We start from the raw sequence: 18,323 nt of genomic DNA on the forward strand, positions 1-18,323 counted from the left end.
ATCATTTTCAGCAGGTGCACAATTACACTTGTGTGTGATTTCTGCCAATAATAGTAATATTCCTGTGGCTACCAGAGTGAGTTCTTACAGGGCTGTCAGGGAGGCTGAGTTTCAGAGCACGACGGGCGAGAGTTACCAGACCTCAGTTTGGTATTTTCTGTCTGTAGGCAGTCAAGGGCACTCGGAAGGACCCATCCCCCATCACAGCCCGAATGGTTGTCCTTACTGCCGCCAGAGTCAAGTGTGGCAGCCACTCGAGTTCCCAAAGTACATGCTTCTGTTGCCACTTCATCTGTCAACAACCATTCTTACCTTGATTAATTGTGATGCTGCTGTAATCCATGGGTTGCTAGCATCCTACTTCCCACCAGTGGCAAGGAGTTCAGCATTGTACTCAAGGTGAAGGGCATCACCAAACCAATCCCCAAATCCCATCTTTAGGGGGACCCATTGGTCCTAGGACCCATTCTGTCACAGTCTAGGTCTAATCAAGAGATAGAAACGACACATTTGTAAAACAGGGAAAATCTAGTAAAAGGAATTACTATGTTAAAATAATAACTGTGAGATATTAGGAAACTCTGTGTGGTACCTTAGGGCTGAGCAAGAGTACTCAAGGAGGACAGTCTTGGAAGAACTTCACTTTATTGGAGAAGGTGTGATTCAGCCAGCAGATAGCAGAGAAGCTCATGGGTTTAGGCAGGCCAGAGCTGGTTTGCAGTTGCTGTCAAAAACAACAGGTTACCCTCTAGAGTGCATGCAGGGAGCGGGCAATCAGCAGCTGGTGGTGTGGGTGTGCAGGCCCCAGCAAGCAGGGGCAGAAGGCCTGCAGAGCATGCAGCTCAGTATATGACCCTCCAGACCCTGAGGGAGTCCTGTAGGGGCCTGGCTGTGTAAGTCTCTGGTTTCCACATGGAAAGGGTGGCCAGACCAAGGCTGCCAGGTTACAGAAGAACTGGAGTCTGGGCCTGTGTCCTGAGCTGGAAATTGCAGAAAGCCCCATTCTTCCCGCAGGGCCCCTCCAACACCCTCCACCCAGAACGCTTACTGTTGTGCTCACTTTCAAGGAGACGAACTTGAGCGAATTCTGTTGTCCCTAACACAGCACAGAGTGACATGTATCATTCACACGTGTCACGGTGTGTTCAGGGCTGAGAGGCAATATGCTGACAACTGACACAGTCTTTTTGTCCTGATTTCTAATTTTATCACATTGTATTCAGGGAGTAGAGGCAGTAGAAATTCTCCTTTATAGAATGTAAGACTTCCTTTGTGGCCTCATACTAACTACATAGTTTTTATTAAAACACAGTATATCTTTTTTTTTTTCCCTAAACTCTGCTTTCTCTACAAAATTCTAAGTAAATCTCTATCAAGATTGTTAATTTGTATTTAAATCTTTATGTCCATATGTCCTTTATATTCTTATGTCCTTTATATCCTAATGTTTATATCCTTACATTCAGTTATTTTTACCTCTGTTAAGGTCTCCCAATATGATCATGGCTATTAATTTCACCTTTTGTTGTAATTAGTTACTTTGTTTATATTTTGAAGGAATGTTGTTAAGTTGATATAGGTGGGTAATGCTCTTGGCGAATTATTCCTCATTAATAAGAATTTTTCTTTTTATCCCTTTCCGTACTTTGCCGTTCATATTTATTTTGTTCGATTAATATTGCCATACCTACTTTCTTCTTGTTGGCATTCGTCTGGTGTATCTTTTGATCCACTTTTTATTTTGAGCAGTCTCGCATCGTTTTGTTTTTGGTATATTGGCGCAAGAGACGGTAAACAATGCTGTGGTCTGAATGTTTGTGTCCCCCCAAATTCAGATGCTGAAATCCCAACCCCAAATGCGATGGTGTGAGGGGGTGGGGCCTTTGGCAGGTGATTAGGTCCTGAGGGTGGAGCCCCCCATGAGGGATTAGTGCCCTCAGAAAGGAGATGCCAGAGCTCCTTCACCCCGTCTGCCAGGGGAGGACACAGCGAGAAGGCACAGTCGCCTGTGGGAACCAGGTTCTCACCAGACAGGCTGCAGGTGCCTTGATCTTCGACTTTCTAGACTCCAGAACTGTGAAAAATAAATGTTTATAAGCCACCAGGCTATTGTATTTATGTCATAGCAGCCCAAGTGGATGAAGACATCATAGTTGGATTTTCTCAGATTGTCTGAAAATCTATCTTTTTCAAACAGATGGACTAAAAGAGCGTATAAAGAGCACTCCATGAAGTGCCCAGGGCTGTTGTAATAAAGTACCACGGAAGTCCAAGATCAAGGGGCCGCCGGCAGGGTTGGTTTCTTCTGAGAGCTCTTTGGTTTGCAGATGGCTGTCCTCTTCTGCCCGTCCCGTGGCCATACCTCTGGCCTGTGCATGCCTGGTGTCTCTCTGGGTGTCCAGATTTATCTTCTTATGAAGACACCGGTCACATTGGATTAGGGCCCACCCTGATGGCCCCATTTTGACTTAATTATCTCTTTAAAGGCCTTATCTCCAAATAAGATCATATTCTGAGGTGCTGAGGGTTAGAACGTCAACATATGAATTTTGGGGATACATGATTTCAGCCCAAACAAGCACATAACTAAATTTTGTGTTGCTTTTGCAGACTAATCTGAAAATTTTTTTTATTAGGTGAATTTAATCCGATGATACTGACATGTTCGGACTCTTCTTGACATTGTAGTTTGTTAATATTTTCTTATTGCTTCTGTTTTGTCTCTTTTCTACCTTTGGTTGAGTGGATTCAGGTTTCTGAGTTCCCTTTGTTTTCCCCTAATGGTTTAGAAATTATGCATTCTGTTTTTCTTAGAGATCAAAGAGAAACTTGCATTTTTGTGTTGCCATCCAGAGTTAAGGAATATGTCCTCCTGTCTAATAAAAATGACGTGGATGGAACTAGAGGGTATTATGCTGAGCAAAATAAGTCTGTCAGAGAAAGACAGTTATCATATGATTTCACTCATGTGGAATTTAAGAAACAAAACAGAGGAGCATAGGGGAAAAGAGGGAAAAATAAAATAAGATGAAATCAGAGGGAGACAAACCATAAGAGACTCTTAACTATAGGAAACAAACTAAGAGTTGCTGGAGGGGAGGGGGTTGGGGGGATGGGGTAACTGGGTGATGGATATTAAGGAGGGCACGTGATGTAATGAGCACTGGGTGTTATATGCAACTGATGAATACCTGAACTCTGCATCTGAAATTAATGATACACTATATGTTAATTAATTGAATTTAAATAAAATAAATTAAAAAACATACTGGCATCCTCCTACTTCCCTCTGCTTGCCCCCTACCCTCTCCTCCTGTGTGGATATAATTCCTGATTTTAGTTCTAGAATGCCAGATTACTGAACTATTTCACAATCATCAGTTATTTATGATGAGTAATTTTTCACCATCCCCCTCCCCATCACCGTGGTTCCTCTTGTACTTGTCTTTCCTCTTTGTGACAGTACTGTCAGGAATTCATGTTCTGTTTGCATGCTGGATTTGTCTGCATCTTAACCTCTCATGTGAATGATAGTTTGGCCGGGTATAAATTCTGACCAATTTTCTGTTACTCACACCTTTAGAGATATTTTCCTGTTGTCTTCTTGCATTCAGTGTTGCTGATGAAAAGTCTGCTATCAATCCGATAAGCTGGTTTTTGCTTCTTTGTATGTCATCCCCACTGCTGCCTTTTGAAGCTTTTAGGATTTGTTCTTGTTCTTGCTGCCCTGAAAGTTCACCATGATGTGTGCAGCAGAACTGTTGGTTGGTCTGACATCCGTTCCCTCCACCCTTTTTCTTCCTTGCTGCCTGGCCCTAGAGATGGAGGCATGGGTAGGGTTGACTAACACTGACCTTATTCTAGTAATTCCACCTAATCACCCTGGTTTGCTCAAGGCCCCTGCTGCTGCTCAGTCTGCCACATTAGAGCAATGTAGGAGTCTTATTCACTTTTCCCAGAACTTCCTCTTTGGTGCATATATTTTGGCACACATTTCTGTCTACTTCTGAGTTATTTTAAGAAAAAGTAGTTTAGTTGCTATGGGAAGATAGGGAACTCCACAGGGCTTGGGATAGATGGAAAAGACCCAGAGATGCATATCCAAAAGTCAATATATGATACATATTACAATTTTATTTTTATAATTATGAGACTGAACCCCCAAATTATGTAGTATGGTCCTTTGAATTTTCTGGTGAATTAGTCTTAGTGTATGCATGGCAAGAATTTCTGAGTATACTAGAAGAGAGGATGAGAACCTTGATTTCTGGTAAAGACTCCTGGTTTGGTTTTGGGAAGGTCCTCCAGGAAATATCTGAAGGAGGGACCCTGTTCCTTAGAGGTGTGCCTGACATCCAGGCTTGGGGTAGCAAAGATGCTTATGACTCTGCCAGCCAGGCTACATTATTCCTGAGTTCTGAATCCCACCCAGGATGTCCACAACTACCCCAGGGGAGGTTGTGGGTAGAGGGTCTGCCATGATCAGGATGCTGTCTTGATACTGAGCAAAGGAAGTAGTGTTAACAGGAGGAGATCATGGGTAGGGGCCATCAGTATGTGGCAGAGAAGACTCTCTTTGGAAGGGCCATAGTGAGGAAGAGTGTCTAACTCCTGACAGAACAAGAAGAGGTGACACCTCCATGAGAAAAGGGGCCTTGTCTTGTTTGCTTCTGTTTGCCTAGTACTGGTGGTGGATGTGTGTTGAACAGAGTAATACTTGGGCAGTCATGATGGTTAATTTTATGTGTCACATTGGCTAGGCTATGGTGTCCACTTGCTTGGTCAAACACCGATCTGTTGCTGTGAAAGTTTTGTTTTGTTTTGTTTTTTAACTTGTGATTAACATTTAAATCCGTAGACTTTGAAATCAGATTACTCTCCATAATGTGGGTGGGCCTCATCCAATCAGTGGAAGGCCTTAGGGTTAAAGACTGACTTGCCCTGAAGAGGATGTACTTCTGCCTCCAAACTGCCTTCAGACCCAAGACTGTACATCAACTCCTGTCAGAATTTCCAGGCTGCTGGCCTGCCCTCTACATTTCAGACTTGCCAGAATTCTGTGAGCCAGTTCCTTGAAATAAATCTCTCTCTTTGTATATATATATCCTATTGGTTCTCTTTTTCTGGAGAACCCTGACTGATGCAGCAGTTTTTTCATTTGGGGATCCATCTGGCCCTCTTACTAACTTCTGACTTGGGACAGCCTCAGATTCAGAGACAAGCCGTCTGTCTCTTGGACTCTCCATCCCCAGTGGTGGTATTGCCCATCCCCCCCAATTCTGCCTTCTACTTAGTAGTACTGACTGGCCCAGTTCTGTCCTCTGTGCTCAGTTCATACAGGACCAGGGTTCAGCAGTTGACCTCATGTGGCGCTGGGCAGTGTTCTGTGTCATTTCTATGAATCTTCCCTCTGACACCAGATCCTGAGCCCTGAGGTCGGGGAGCCTTTCTCTGTAGGCTGCTCCACCCTGCAGTGGGAATCACACAAAAGACGGGCAATACATACAGACCAATCAGAAAGACATATGCACTGAAGGTCCGGTCATAGCGTGGGCAGCATCACTCCATGGGCTGCTAGGACAAGATGGGTCAGCAAGAAGGCTGGCCTTCCTGTCCACTGTGGATTTGGAGCATTTTCCATCCTTACCCAAGCTGTACCACTTGGGGCTGGCCCCTCCTCCGAGACCATGCTGTGGGTCCCACCCCAATCTCTTAGAGTCAGCATAGCACCATGTCTGGGTGGTTGGTGCGCTTTACAGGCTGAGAAGCTCTTTGCTGGAAAACCTGCAGAAGGATGACCTGTGACCAAGGGCTTGACAAGACCTACACCCGCTGCTTGGCCCTCTCCTATTTCACAGCTTTCCTGACCCGATGTTGCTGCTCCATGGTCTCTTTCCTTGATTTATGTGGTAAGACCTCTCTCCCAGCATCAGGAATGGTCTTATCAGTCTTCTTCACCTCTTTCCCTGCCCCTAAATCCATGGTTCTCAACCTGCATGAGCTTTGGATGATTGGGTGATTGGGGATGCTGGAACTTTCTAATAAATCAGAGTGTTCAGGGCCAGTGATATATATCCCTACTGGATATATGATCTCAGTGCCTAACCTTGATCTAGAACCGTCCTCTTCATTGTCGGTGTCACTGGCAAACCAGCTCAGCCTTCTTACCTCTTGCTGCCCACACGCTCCCTTTCAAGTGCCACCTCTGTGGAGAGGGCTGCCCCACCTGTCGTGCTGTGCCTGGGACACCTGTCTTTCTGGGAACACCAGTGCCTGTGGGCTTGTTTCAGACCCATTACTGCCTGGGCACGCCTCAGAATGGGCATTCCTAAGGGCAAGGATTCCATCCCCAGAGCAGCTGGCCTGGGTGCCTGGCACAGGAAGTGCTGAATCCGAATTAGCGAAAGAATCAATAAATTGTTCCAGAAACCCTTTACATCATTGCCTTAGGAGATTCATTTTGTCCCAATTACATAAGTATTAGTCAGAGTTCTCCAGAGAAACAGAGCTCCTAGGACACACACACACACACATACACACACACACACACAAGTTCCATGATCCTCCATCTGCAAGCTGGAGACCCAGGAAGGCCAGTAGGGTAGTTCGAAGGTCTGAGAGCCAGAGACACAATGGTACAGATTCCAGCCCAAGTCTGAAGGTTTGAAGGTTTGAGAGTCAGGAGCACTGAGGGCAGAAAAAGATCCGTGTCCCAGCTCAGCGGTCAGGCAGAGAGCCAGTCCAACCTTCCTCTGCTTTTTTGTTCTGTTCAGACCTTCAATGAATGGAATGGTGCCCACCCACGCTGGGGAGGGCAGTTTACCCAGTTCACCAGTTCAGATGCTAATCTCTTCTGGAAACGTCCTCACAGACATACTCAGAGAGAATGTTTACCCAGATAACTGGGCATCCCATGGCCCAGTCAAGTTGATACAGAAAATTAACCATCACAGTGTGTTTATCGTCAGACATTTGGAAGATGCAGAAAAGCACAAAGAAGAGAATAGACTCAGTGATCATCCCAAGCTGCTTTTGAGGGAGGCCGGCAGGGGGTGGGGGAAGAGAGAGAGAGGGAGAGGAGAGCTGTATCCTATACAGTGTTCCTCCCTCTCCCCACCCTTTTTTTTTCTAGTTGATAGTTAAATCAGACACTCTGACTGTGGGGCCCTGGGTATTGGCTCATTTTATTTTATTTTATTTTTTATTTATTTGAGAGAGATACAGCGACAGAGCCAGTGAGAAAGCACAAGCAGGGAAGAGAGGGAGAAGCAAGCTCCCTGCTAAGCAGGGAGCTGGACGTGAGGCTCAATCCCAGGACCCCGGGATCATGACCTGAGCCGAAGGCAGACACCCAACCGATGGAGCCACCCAGGCACCCCGGTATTGGCCCATTTAAGAAACACTACCCAGAGAACCCTAAAGTACATCTGGGCCTGAGATCTTCTACCACTTTAAATAGCTGCACATGATCCACTGCATGGATATAACTGTTTACTTAACCCATTTGCAAATGTTTAGGATTTTTGGATGTTGTTTTGTTCTTGTTTGTTTGTTTTGCCTCCTCCTCCTGTCCTATCTCCCACAGTTAAGCTGGAAGCTCCTTGGGGGCCATGGCCTTGCCTGACGCCTGTTTTTGTTCTGCACATGCTCTGTACAGACGGAGCTGCTTAACCAGCCACCCAGAGTTAGCACATTCGGTGACCCTCAAGTGCCCAGGGCCACTCTCGCTTCTTACCAGCTGACTACAACGTTGGGGGGTTCCCAGGACCCCATTAGGTTTGGGAAGTTGCTAGAATGACTCACACAACTCAGGAAAGCATTCTGCTTAACAATGACAGTTTTATTATAGCAAAAGGATGCAAGTCCAAAGCAGCCAAGGGACACACACAGGGCAAAGTCTGGGAGGGTTCCAAAACAGGACGTGTGCTCCTCCCAGCATGGAAGTGTGGCAGTCATCACATGGTACTGCCAACAGGGGAAGCTCACCTGATAAGCTGAGGAATCCCAAGTGTTTAGAGGCTGCTTCCCGGGAACCAGGGATGCGGGCCAGCCAAGTTCTTTTATTACACACCCACTGATTGCTATCATGCTTAGCAGTTAACAGAGAATGGCTCAGGGTTCCTTTAGATCTCAGGCCAGACCCAACCGCTCTGATGAAGATGATATGAAAAAAAAAAAAAGCATTAAGAAGGATGTATGCATGCCATTTGTCTACCTTGAAGAGTGAAGCCTAATTAGAACTAATGCTGGTTGTGTAGGCGGTCCCTATGAACTCTTGGGGCCCAGAAGCACGAAGTCCACGTTCACAGTAATGAGGGGTGGTGGTTATCAGGAGGGCTTGGGGAGACCCAGCTTGCTGGGCACCACCGAGTTTCAGTCCGTCTGGGGCCAAGAGGTTTCATCTCTGACAGATTCCTAGGTGATGCCCACAATGCTGGTCCAGGAGCCACACTTAGAGAACCACTGAAGTGGACCCTCTGCTGGATTTTTGCTTTGGATACTTGGCCATTGTTTTTAAACTGCAGCGACAGAATGGAAAATGTGGCTGGCATAGAGGTCGCTCCCAAGGAGGTTCTTCCTGCCCTGGGGCCTCTGCCCAGCCACCAGCTGCATTCAGACCCTGGGTCTTGTGACTGGGTTGGCTTTAATGGAAACTTCTGGACTCAGGTAGAAGTTCCTGTGTGGACTGTGGCCTCAGATTGCTGAGGGTGGCAGTGGGTGCTGACCTCTGGATAGGGGTGTCAGTAAAGTATAGTTCTGGAGCCCCTGACTTCCAGGAGGGCATCTGACCCCTGTCCTGCTCTCAGAGCTTATTGTGAGGCCCCAGGCTGACTCAGCTTGGGTGCTTAGGCCTCGCCACCTGGTGACACTGACCTTCCCTCACTGGTAGGAGCCCATGAGCCAGACAAGCAGAGCTGTGAGGGCTTGCCAGTGAAGTAGTGAACATTTTAATGGGTTGCTCTTGAGGGCTAATTAGAATAATTTTAGTAAATAGCCATCAGGTGTTGAAAAATAGGTTCATCAACAGCCTGGGAGGGCAGTTAGGTGTATTTGCCCAGATTTTGGAGGGAAAGTGTGAATCTGCTATTATCTCCGGCAGGGGCCAGTTAAATGGGCGAGTGTGGCCTTGAAATCCTGTTTCCTTTTTCATGCTTAGTGAGGGAGGTGGAACTGGGGGGCGGAGAGGCCTCAGGGGCCTACTGTGATGATTGCATTAGTCCCTCTCAGATCTGGAACCTGCTAAGCTATTTTTCCTGGAAGTGATCGTGGGATCTTTACTATTGATTCCAAAGAGGTGGCCGCTGGAGGGTGGGCAGGGGACCTGGCATCTCATCAAATGTGGTGCCCCGCATTTGGTCCCAGACCAGCAGCAGCATCCTCACCTGGTGCCTGCTAGAAATGCACATTCTCAGTCCTCCCCCAGGTCTCCTGAATCAGAAGCACTGAGAGTGGGGCCCAGCACTCTGCATTTTCACAAGCCCCTGTGGTAACCCCAGTGCCCTAAAGTGTGAGGCCCACTCTGCAAGGAGGCTGTTGGGAAGCAAAACAGGCCAGAGATGCCATAAGAGAAGAAAAGAGGCAGGGCCTTGGAGCCCCCAAACCCAGGGCAGCTCTGGGGTATTTGTCCCCAGTTGGAGGCCAGGGCCCAGAGGCTTCTCCAGAGTTCCCCTGCCCACTTGCCCCAGCTGCACTGTCTGGGGCAGGCAAAGGGCCCCAGGAGGCTGGAGAAGTGCCCGGGGTCATTGCCAGAGGCCGCCCTGCCCCTCACTCCTGAGGCCTGACAGGTGAGCCTCTGCCCCCAGACTTCTGCATTCCCTGCCAGCCGCACATCTCTGCTTGGCCTCAGTCTCAATGACCACTGGGTATTGTTTTTTTATTTTTGTCTTGAAAAGCCACAGCCAGGGCCCTAATTTGAAAGCACCCACTGCCTCTCCCCTTACCACCCTTTTCTAGGGGAAGAAAAAGTTACTTAGGAGATAAAGGCAGCCCAGGTCTCCAGTGACAGGGATGAAAATCATCCCGCCGACTTCAGCTAGGAGGGTGGATAAGAGCTGAGCCCAGGGGTGGTGGGGCGCTGCTCTGGAGAAATCTGGTGGGCTGCCTGTCAGCAGACCCCAGGAACTGGAGTATGAGATGGAGCTGCCTTTTCCCCAGCAAAGGATGAGGGGCCTCCCCACTTGAAGTAGAGAGCCTGGGGGGTAGGGAGGGGGCATGGGGGTGTGGAGACCACAATGCCCTCCAGAGAAGGGGCGGCCACAGGCCCGCAGGTGACCGAGCATCTTCTCTTTTGCAACACCTTCCTACTCCTGCCAAGTACCCCAGAGTTCCCTGCTTCCCACAGTGGAAACATCTGTAAAAGAGTTACACATAAATAAAGCTAAGTCATTTTAAATGAGCCAGGAGAAGCTGGCTATTTAAAGAAATCCTGTGGGAGATCTTTTATTCAGAAGATAATCATTTGACAGAGTGATTGAGTAGCCGACAATTTATATCCATTTCCGGAGCTCCATCTCCACAGCTGAGTTTCATTTACACCCTTCCAGCCACTCTCATTGAGCCCCTTTTTCTAGGCACTGGAGGACCCCCAAACACGAGACCCAGCCCCTGCCTCCACTGGCTTATGAACCGGGTGGGTGGGTAGGCACCATCTGCAGAGAGTTAAAGAATGTTCCAGAAGACCAAGCAGATGGCTTGGGGTGACTTGCCAGAAGGATGAAGCAAATGAACGATAGTTTGAGATAGTGCCTCTGAGGGGGTGGGGCAGGGGGTTGTTAGGACTGGGGTGGAAGCAGTGTGGGAGAAGAGGGTCTGTAGGCATCCCTTGTGGGTGAGGGCCCAGGGCAGGCAGGGAGAGGCACTTCTCTGGCCTGGTTATTTCCTGCCTGAGTTAGCTGGGACTGGGGAGAAATCAGTGCCAGAGTCAGTGGGATCCTTGACTCTCCCTGTTGGGGGGGCTGTCCTTCCCCATGGATCCCTGGCTCCTACGTCCTGGGTCGGGTCCAAGCTCCAGCTGCCATCTCTGGGCCAGCGGCTGAGACTCTGTGCTTTGGTCTGGGCTCCTGGCACTGTGATGGCTGGCTCTGTGCTTTCACAGCTTCTGCTCACTGCTTTCTGACCCCCTAGGACCCCCTACGTTTTGGTAGTGGTGAACTGTGGCTTCCCACAGAGCTCTTCTCTGGGCACTGCTCCCCTCAGCAGCCCTGGGGAGCTCCCTTTTCCAGCGCCAGGTGACCCAAGCTTCAGAGGGATACTTGAGAACTCGCAGGGCCCCAGCTGTGGAGGAGTGCAGAGGTAGAGGAATCTAAACCACAGGTCACCCTTGCATGGTTAGCTTTGGGAAATGACTACATCTTACCCTGATGTAGGTTAGTTTCCTATCCTGTTTACACAATGCTGAACCAAGTCAGCAAAGCTGTACTTTGAAACTTTGACAGTCCGGCATCTCAGTCCTGCGATTAGAGCCCCCAAGCCAGTGCTAAGGTATTACGTTAAATGTGGGGAAGGGAGCCCTGGACCCCCATCTGGTAGAGGGGCCTTAGAGGACACATGCACACCTGTGTGCACTTCCTAGAAGGACCTGGAGATGATCGTACCATTACTGATCAAGGTAGAGGGTGGAGGCAGGCAGATGCCCAGTCTTAAAAGTGTCCTTTGAGCATATCACCTTATTCCTTATTTCAGCTTCATGCCAGGGTGTAAAAGAAGAGAAGGCCACCATGTGTGTGTCAAGGCCTGTGCCAAAGGGGCAGCATAACTTCCCTGAGGCCCAGGGGGAAGATTGCTATGAAGGACCGGGATCAGGAGAGCCCTAGAGGTTTCGTGTGTTGTTAGACAAAGACGCCGAAGACGTCAGATGCTTGCAGGGGTGGGTGGTGGAGGAGAGGCTGCTTGGCCAACGCTCCAGCAACATGAAGCTCCCACTCCCTACACAGTTGCCCCTTTTTCTCCTGGCCCAGAGCTGCTTATCTGGAGACCATGAAGCTTGGGGGATTATAGGATCTTCCTTGAAGGGCCATAGACCATATTTTCATTACATCCAATTCAGTGGCTCTCAGCCTTGGCTGTATTTCAGAGTCACTGGGACAGTTCAAAATACTGATATCAGGGCCCCACCCAGAAATTCTGACCTCATGGGACTGGGACAGGCCCAGGAACGATAGTTTTTAAAAGCTCCCCGGGGGTGATTGTAACATGCAGCTGGGCGTGAGGACCCTGGGACTGGTAGGAATTTTCAGTTTGCCTCCAGCATAACTTCTCTGCTGCTGCTGCTGCTGCTGATGATAGCAGGCTGAGCCAGAATCATCGATGGCAGTTCTGTGTGTTTGATGAATTGAACAACATAAAAATAAATAGGTTTTTACTTAATGTACCTTTCAAAATCTATGAACAGATCAATGGAGGACATTCGGGGCTGGCCAGGATTAAGTAAGCCCACTAGAGCCTACCTCTCTCATTCAGTAAAACTAAAAACTCTGGACAGAATAAAAAGCAAAACCTTTGGGAGGGAGCTCAAACCTTGGATGTCAGGTAATTTGACAAATTATGAACATAGAGGTAAAAAAAGCCTCAGTAATATCTTAGCAAGGCAAATCCAGCAATACCTAAAGACAGTACATTATGGCCAAGTAGGGTTATCCCAGGAATACAAGGTTGTTTAAAAAGTCAAGCATTAGTCAGTGTGTTACACAGAGTAGAGAAGAAAAACCACATGAGCATCTCAGTAGGGGTAGGAAAAGCATTTGGCGAAATTCAACATTCATTCATGATTTTGAAAAAAAAAAAAAAAGAACAGCACACAGGAATAGACATCTTCAGTCTGAAAGAGGACATCTACAAAATATTTACAGCAAAGATCATACTGAAAGACTGAATGTTTTGCACCTGAGATCAGGAACAAGGCAAGGTCTGGTGGCTGTTGTCACTCCTAGTCAGCATTATACAGGACATCACCAGTGTGGTAAGGCAAAGAAAAGAAATAAAAGGCATATAGATTGCAAAAGTGGACCTAAAACAACTCTTTTTTTTAAAAGATATATTTATTTTAGAGAGAGAGAGCATGAGCAGGGGGAGGGGCAGAGGAAGAGGGAAGGAGAGAGAGAGAGAAGCAAACTCCCCACTGAGCATGGAGCCCAACACTGGGTTTGATCTCAGACCCTGAGATCATGACCTGAGCTGAAATCAAGAGTTGGATGCTCAACCAACTCAGCCACCCAGGTGCCCCTAAAACCAACTCTTATTTGCAGACTTCATCGTTCTCTGCAAAATCCCAATGGCATCTATAAAAAGCTCCTAGAATTAATAAATGAATTTAGCAAGGTCACTATACAACAGTTATATTTCTATACCACATCAATAAAGCAATTGTGAGGAAAAAGGGACATTTACAATGCAGCAAAAAAAGAGAGAAAAGAAATATATATAATTCTGACAAAGCATGTGCAAGATCTGTAGGCTGAAAACTATAAATACTGATAAGAGAAATCAAAGAAGACCTAAGTAAATGGAAAGATGTATCATATTTATGCATTGGAAAATTCAGTGAAGTTCAGATGTTAATTCTCCCCAAATTGATCTATATATTAGATGCACTCCCAGTCAAATTGCCAGCAAGATTTTTAAAAATAGGTATCGACAAGATGATTCTAAAATGTATATGGTGGAAAGGCAAGGAGACTTGAATAACCGACACGACGGTCAGACTCAAGTTGGAAACACACCCCTGATTGCATGCTGGAGAATTCTCCAGAAGATTAAAAACAAAGGAACTCCCTTGAGTAAAGTACACATAGTCCTTAGGGATTGTATTAGTTTGCTAGGGCTGCTGTAACAAAGTAGCCCAAACTGGGTGGCATAAACAACAGAAATGTATTGTCTCAGGGGCTCCTGGGTGGCTCAGTCCTTTAAGCAGAGTTGGTTTCAGCTCAAGTCATGATCTCAGGGTGGTGAGATCAAGCCCCTGATTCTGGCTCTGTGCTCAGTGAGGAGTCTGCTTCTCTCTCTGCCCCTCTCCCCACCTGCACACACTCTTTCTCTCTCAAATAAATAAATCTTAAAAAAAAAACAACAAAAAAAAACTGTATTGTCTCACAGTTCTGGAGGCCAGAAGTCTGAGATCGAGGTGTTAGTGGGATTGGTTCCCTCTGGGGGCTGTGAGGGAGAATCTGTTCTGTGTTTCTCTTGTTGCTTCCGGTGCTCATCATCTTAGCATTCCCTACCTCATAGAGCCCTGCTTTCATCTTCACATGGTGTTTTCCCTGTGTGTGCTGTCTTCAAATTTCCTCTTTTTATAAGGACATCAGTCATATTGAATTAGGGCCCACCCTAATGATCTTATTGTAATTAATTACACCTGCAATGTCAATTTCCAAACGAGGCCACATTCTGAGCCACTGGGGGTGAGGACATCAACATTTAATTTGGAGAGGGAGGGGACACAATTCAGCCCATAATGGTTTCTTTTATATCTGCACAGGGAGTGATGCATGTCTTTGGAAGTGATTAGAAAAATATGAAAACAGCTGAACAGCCAGCACAAATGAATCTGTTTTTCCATCTGTATCTTGTGGTTGCTTTCTCTGGGGTGACCAATTCCTTTGTCTCGGAGGATGGATTTGGTAAAGAATGTGTTTAGAGCATCCTTCCTGGCACAAGGCCTTGGCAAATGCAGATGTTGTGCCTTTTTCTCAAGCATGTTGAGAAAAAGGTCAGTGCCAATAATTTTGTGTTGTTTAATTGCCTTCTTATCTGGACCTTTGATTTCTTTTTTTATATCTTATTTTATTAAAATTCAGTTAATTACATATAGTATAGCATTAATTTCAGATGTAGAGTTCAGGTATTCATCAGTTGTATGTAACACCCAGAGCTCATTACGACACATACCCTCCCCAATGCCCATCACTCAGTTACCCCATCCCCCCACCCACCTCCCTACCAGCAACCCTCAGTTTGTTTCCTAAGTTCAGAGTCTGTTATGGTTTTTCTCCCTCTCTGATTTTGTCTTATTTTACTTTTCCCTTCCTTCCCCTATGATCCTCTATTTTGTTTCTTAAGTTCCACATATGAGTGAAACCATATGATAATTGTCTTTCTCTGACTGACTTATTTCGCTTAGCATAAAACCCTCCAGTTCCATCCACATCATTGCAAATGTTAAGATTTCATCCTTTTTGATGGCTAATATTCCAGTGTGTGTGTGTGTGTGTGTGTGTGTGTGTGTGTGTGTATACACCACATCTTCTTTATCCATTCATCTATTGATGGACAATTTGGGCTCTTTCCATAGTTTGGCTATTGTGGACATTGCTGCTATAAACATTGGGGTGTAGGTGCCCCTTCAATCACAACATTTGTATCCTTTGGGTAAATACCTGGTAGTGCAATTGCTGGGTCGTAAGGCAGCTCTATTTTTAACTTCTTGAACTCCATACTGTTTTCCAGAGTGGATGTACTAGCTTAAATTCCCACCAACAGTGTAAGAGGGTTCACCTTTCCCTGCATCCTCGTCAAAATTTGTTGTTTCCTGACTTGTTAATTTTAGCCATTCTGACTGGTGTGAGGTGGTATCTCATTGTGGCTTTGATTTGTATTTCCCTGATGCTGAGTGATGTGGAGCATTTTTTCACGTGTCTGTTGGCCATTTGCATGTCTTCTTTGGAGAAATGTCTGTTCGTGTCTTCTGCCTATTTCTTGACTGGATTATTTGTTTTTTGGGTGTTGAGTTTGATAAGTTCTTTATAGATCTTGGATTCTAGCCCTTTATCTGATATGTCATTTGCAAATATCTTCTCCCATTCCATAGGTTGTTTTTTGGTTTTATCAACTGTTCCCTTTGCTGTGCAAAAGTTTTTTATCTTGAAGTCCCAATAGTTCATTTTTGCTTTTGTTTCCCTTTGGAGATGTGTCTAGTAAGAACTTGCTGCGGCAAAGGTCAAAGAGGTTACTGCCTATGTTCTCCTCTAGGATTTTGATGGATTCCTGTCTCACATTGAGGTCTTTCATCCATTTGGAGTCTATTTTTGTGTGTGGTGTAAGGAAATGGTCCAGTTTCATTCTGCATGTGGCTGTCCAATTTTCCCAACACCATTTGTTGAAGAAACTGTCTTTTTTCCATTGGACATCCTTTCCTGCTTTGTTGAAGATTAGTTGGCCATAGAGTTGAGGGTCCATTTCTGGGCTCTCTATTCTGTTCATTGATCTATGTGTCTGTTTTTGTGCCAGTACCATGCTGTCTTGATGATCACAGCTTTGTAATAGAGCCTGAAGTCCGGAATTGTGATGCCACCTGCTTTGGTTTTCTTTTTCAACTTTCCTTTGGCTATTTGGGGTCTTTCCTAGTTCCATACAAATTTAAGATTATTTATCCCAACTCTGTGAAAAATGTTGATGGTATTTTGAGAAGGATTGCATTGTGGACCCTTGATTTCCTCCTGAAGGCAAGTAGGAAAAGGCGCCAACTTTGGTAAGCCACCACTATTTCCAGGAGTTCTTGTGAGTGAAAGTTCACTTCTTACAGTTGGGGGTATCTATTAAAAACAGCAAGTAGCTGCTGGCCCACAAGTACAATATTGCCATTCATTATGGCATGAATGCTGGTTTCAGGTGTAGATGCCATTGGGGGATACAAATACCAGTTCCTGGGACTTGCTGTTGGTGAAGGGCTGGCAGCATTTTTATATTGTATCTAAGGGTCGGATCATTCCCTTTTGCTCATTCTGAGATGAAGATGCAGTGGGGCAGATATGCTGGCATATTGAAAGCCCAGATGGAACAAATCATGTCCCAGGACCCCTTCAAGGGATGCTGAGACCTAGTCCTTCCTTTTTTTTTTTTTATTCTTATGTTAATCCCCATACATTACATCATTAGTTTTAGATAAAGTGTTCCATGATTCATTGTTTGTGCATAACACCCAGTGCTCCATGCAGAATGTGCCCTCCTCAATACCCACCACCAGGCTAACCCATCCCCCCACCCCCCTCCCCTCTAGAACCCTGTTTGTTTTTCAGAGTCCATCGTCTCTCATGGTTCGTCCACCCCTCCGATTTCCCCCGCTTCATTCTTCCCCTCCCGCTACCTTCTTCTTCTTCTTTTTTTTTTCTTAACATATATTGCATTATTTGTTTCAGAGGTACAAATCTGAGATTCAACAGAGACCTAGTCCTTTCTATGCAGAAATGTCCCTGGGCAGGTGTGGCTGCAGAGGGCTTGGAACTTGTCTTTTTATATGTTACTTGTCTATAGAAGTATCATACTCAAAAATGAAGAAGGAAGAGAAGTAAATAGCATTATTGTCACTCAAAGGAAACCCTTGCTGGTGTTTTAATGTAGTTCTTCACAGTTTCTTCTATGTTTATTTGGTAGTGAATAAATTATAACAATGCATTTTATGTGATAAACTCTTTATAAATATTTTAATCACTGCATAATTATCTTGTGGATGTGTTGACTCTGGCTCAACTAAGACCCTGTTATGGAAGGCTTGGAGTGTGCTCAACATTTTTGCCTTTTTTTCTGCCATTTTTCAAAGAGAAGCATATCCCTCTGTGAGCTAAGCTAGGTTGTAGTGTGTTGTGTGATAATGTTGGAACTCAGCCTGGTTTTTGGAAGACTGTTAATGTCCCTTCAGAGCCTGTGGTTGTCTGATCTTGCAGCAAGATACTTAATGACTTTTGTCTGGGATGCTTGGGCTGACTATACAGGTGGACTCTAGGACTGTGGAAGCCCAAATTGTGTGTGGTCAAAGCACCTACATTATATTGGAAAGGAAAAAAAAAAAAGAGTATTATCTTTACAACAGAGACCGAACTGGGATACAAGATCATGGGCCACGGCAATTTGGTTGAGTACATATCTCATTTGTATGATGACATTTTTACCTAGCCTGTAGTATGGCCACCGAATCTTTCCTTTTCATCTTGGTCTGCTGTATTACTAGCACTTCTAAGAGCTAGCTAATGCTGTTTTCCCATGCAGAAGAAAAATGTGGTTTAGAAAAAGGACACTGGGGCTCTTGATTGTTGACAATGAGCCTTTATTTCCCACATCTCATTAGGATGTTTCAGGAGGAGAGTGGTGAGCCCCGAGTCAGGGGCTGCATTTTCTATTGATTTATGTGCTGTTCTAGAATTAATTGAGTCTGGACACAGGGTCTCATTTTCATTTTCTTGGACGCATAGCAGGTAGTCGTGTTTCTTCTGTACATTTGAATTGCTTTCCAGATGGTCTGTTGTGAAGGATTTATCTTTAATATGATTAATCAGAAATAGTGAACCTCAGTATGTTTGCTCACAGGTTCGCATGCAAAGCCTCCCAGGCTCCCC

At 45.7% G+C, this 18,323-nt stretch overlaps 1 protein-coding gene across 6 annotated transcripts in view; it reads left to right on the forward strand.

Moving 5' to 3' along the window:
* The window catches only part of APBA2 (amyloid beta precursor protein binding family A member 2), a 223,033-nt gene that overhangs the window by 128,440 nt on the left and 76,270 nt on the right, over positions 1 to 18,323 (forward strand). The window lies entirely within an intron of this gene.

Source organism: Leptonychotes weddellii, chromosome 9 (genome assembly GCF_054177405.1).
Source record: "Leptonychotes weddellii isolate Sample4059 chromosome 9, ASM5417740v2, whole genome shotgun sequence".
NCBI classification, from domain to species: domain Eukaryota; kingdom Metazoa; phylum Chordata; class Mammalia; order Carnivora; family Phocidae; genus Leptonychotes; species Leptonychotes weddellii.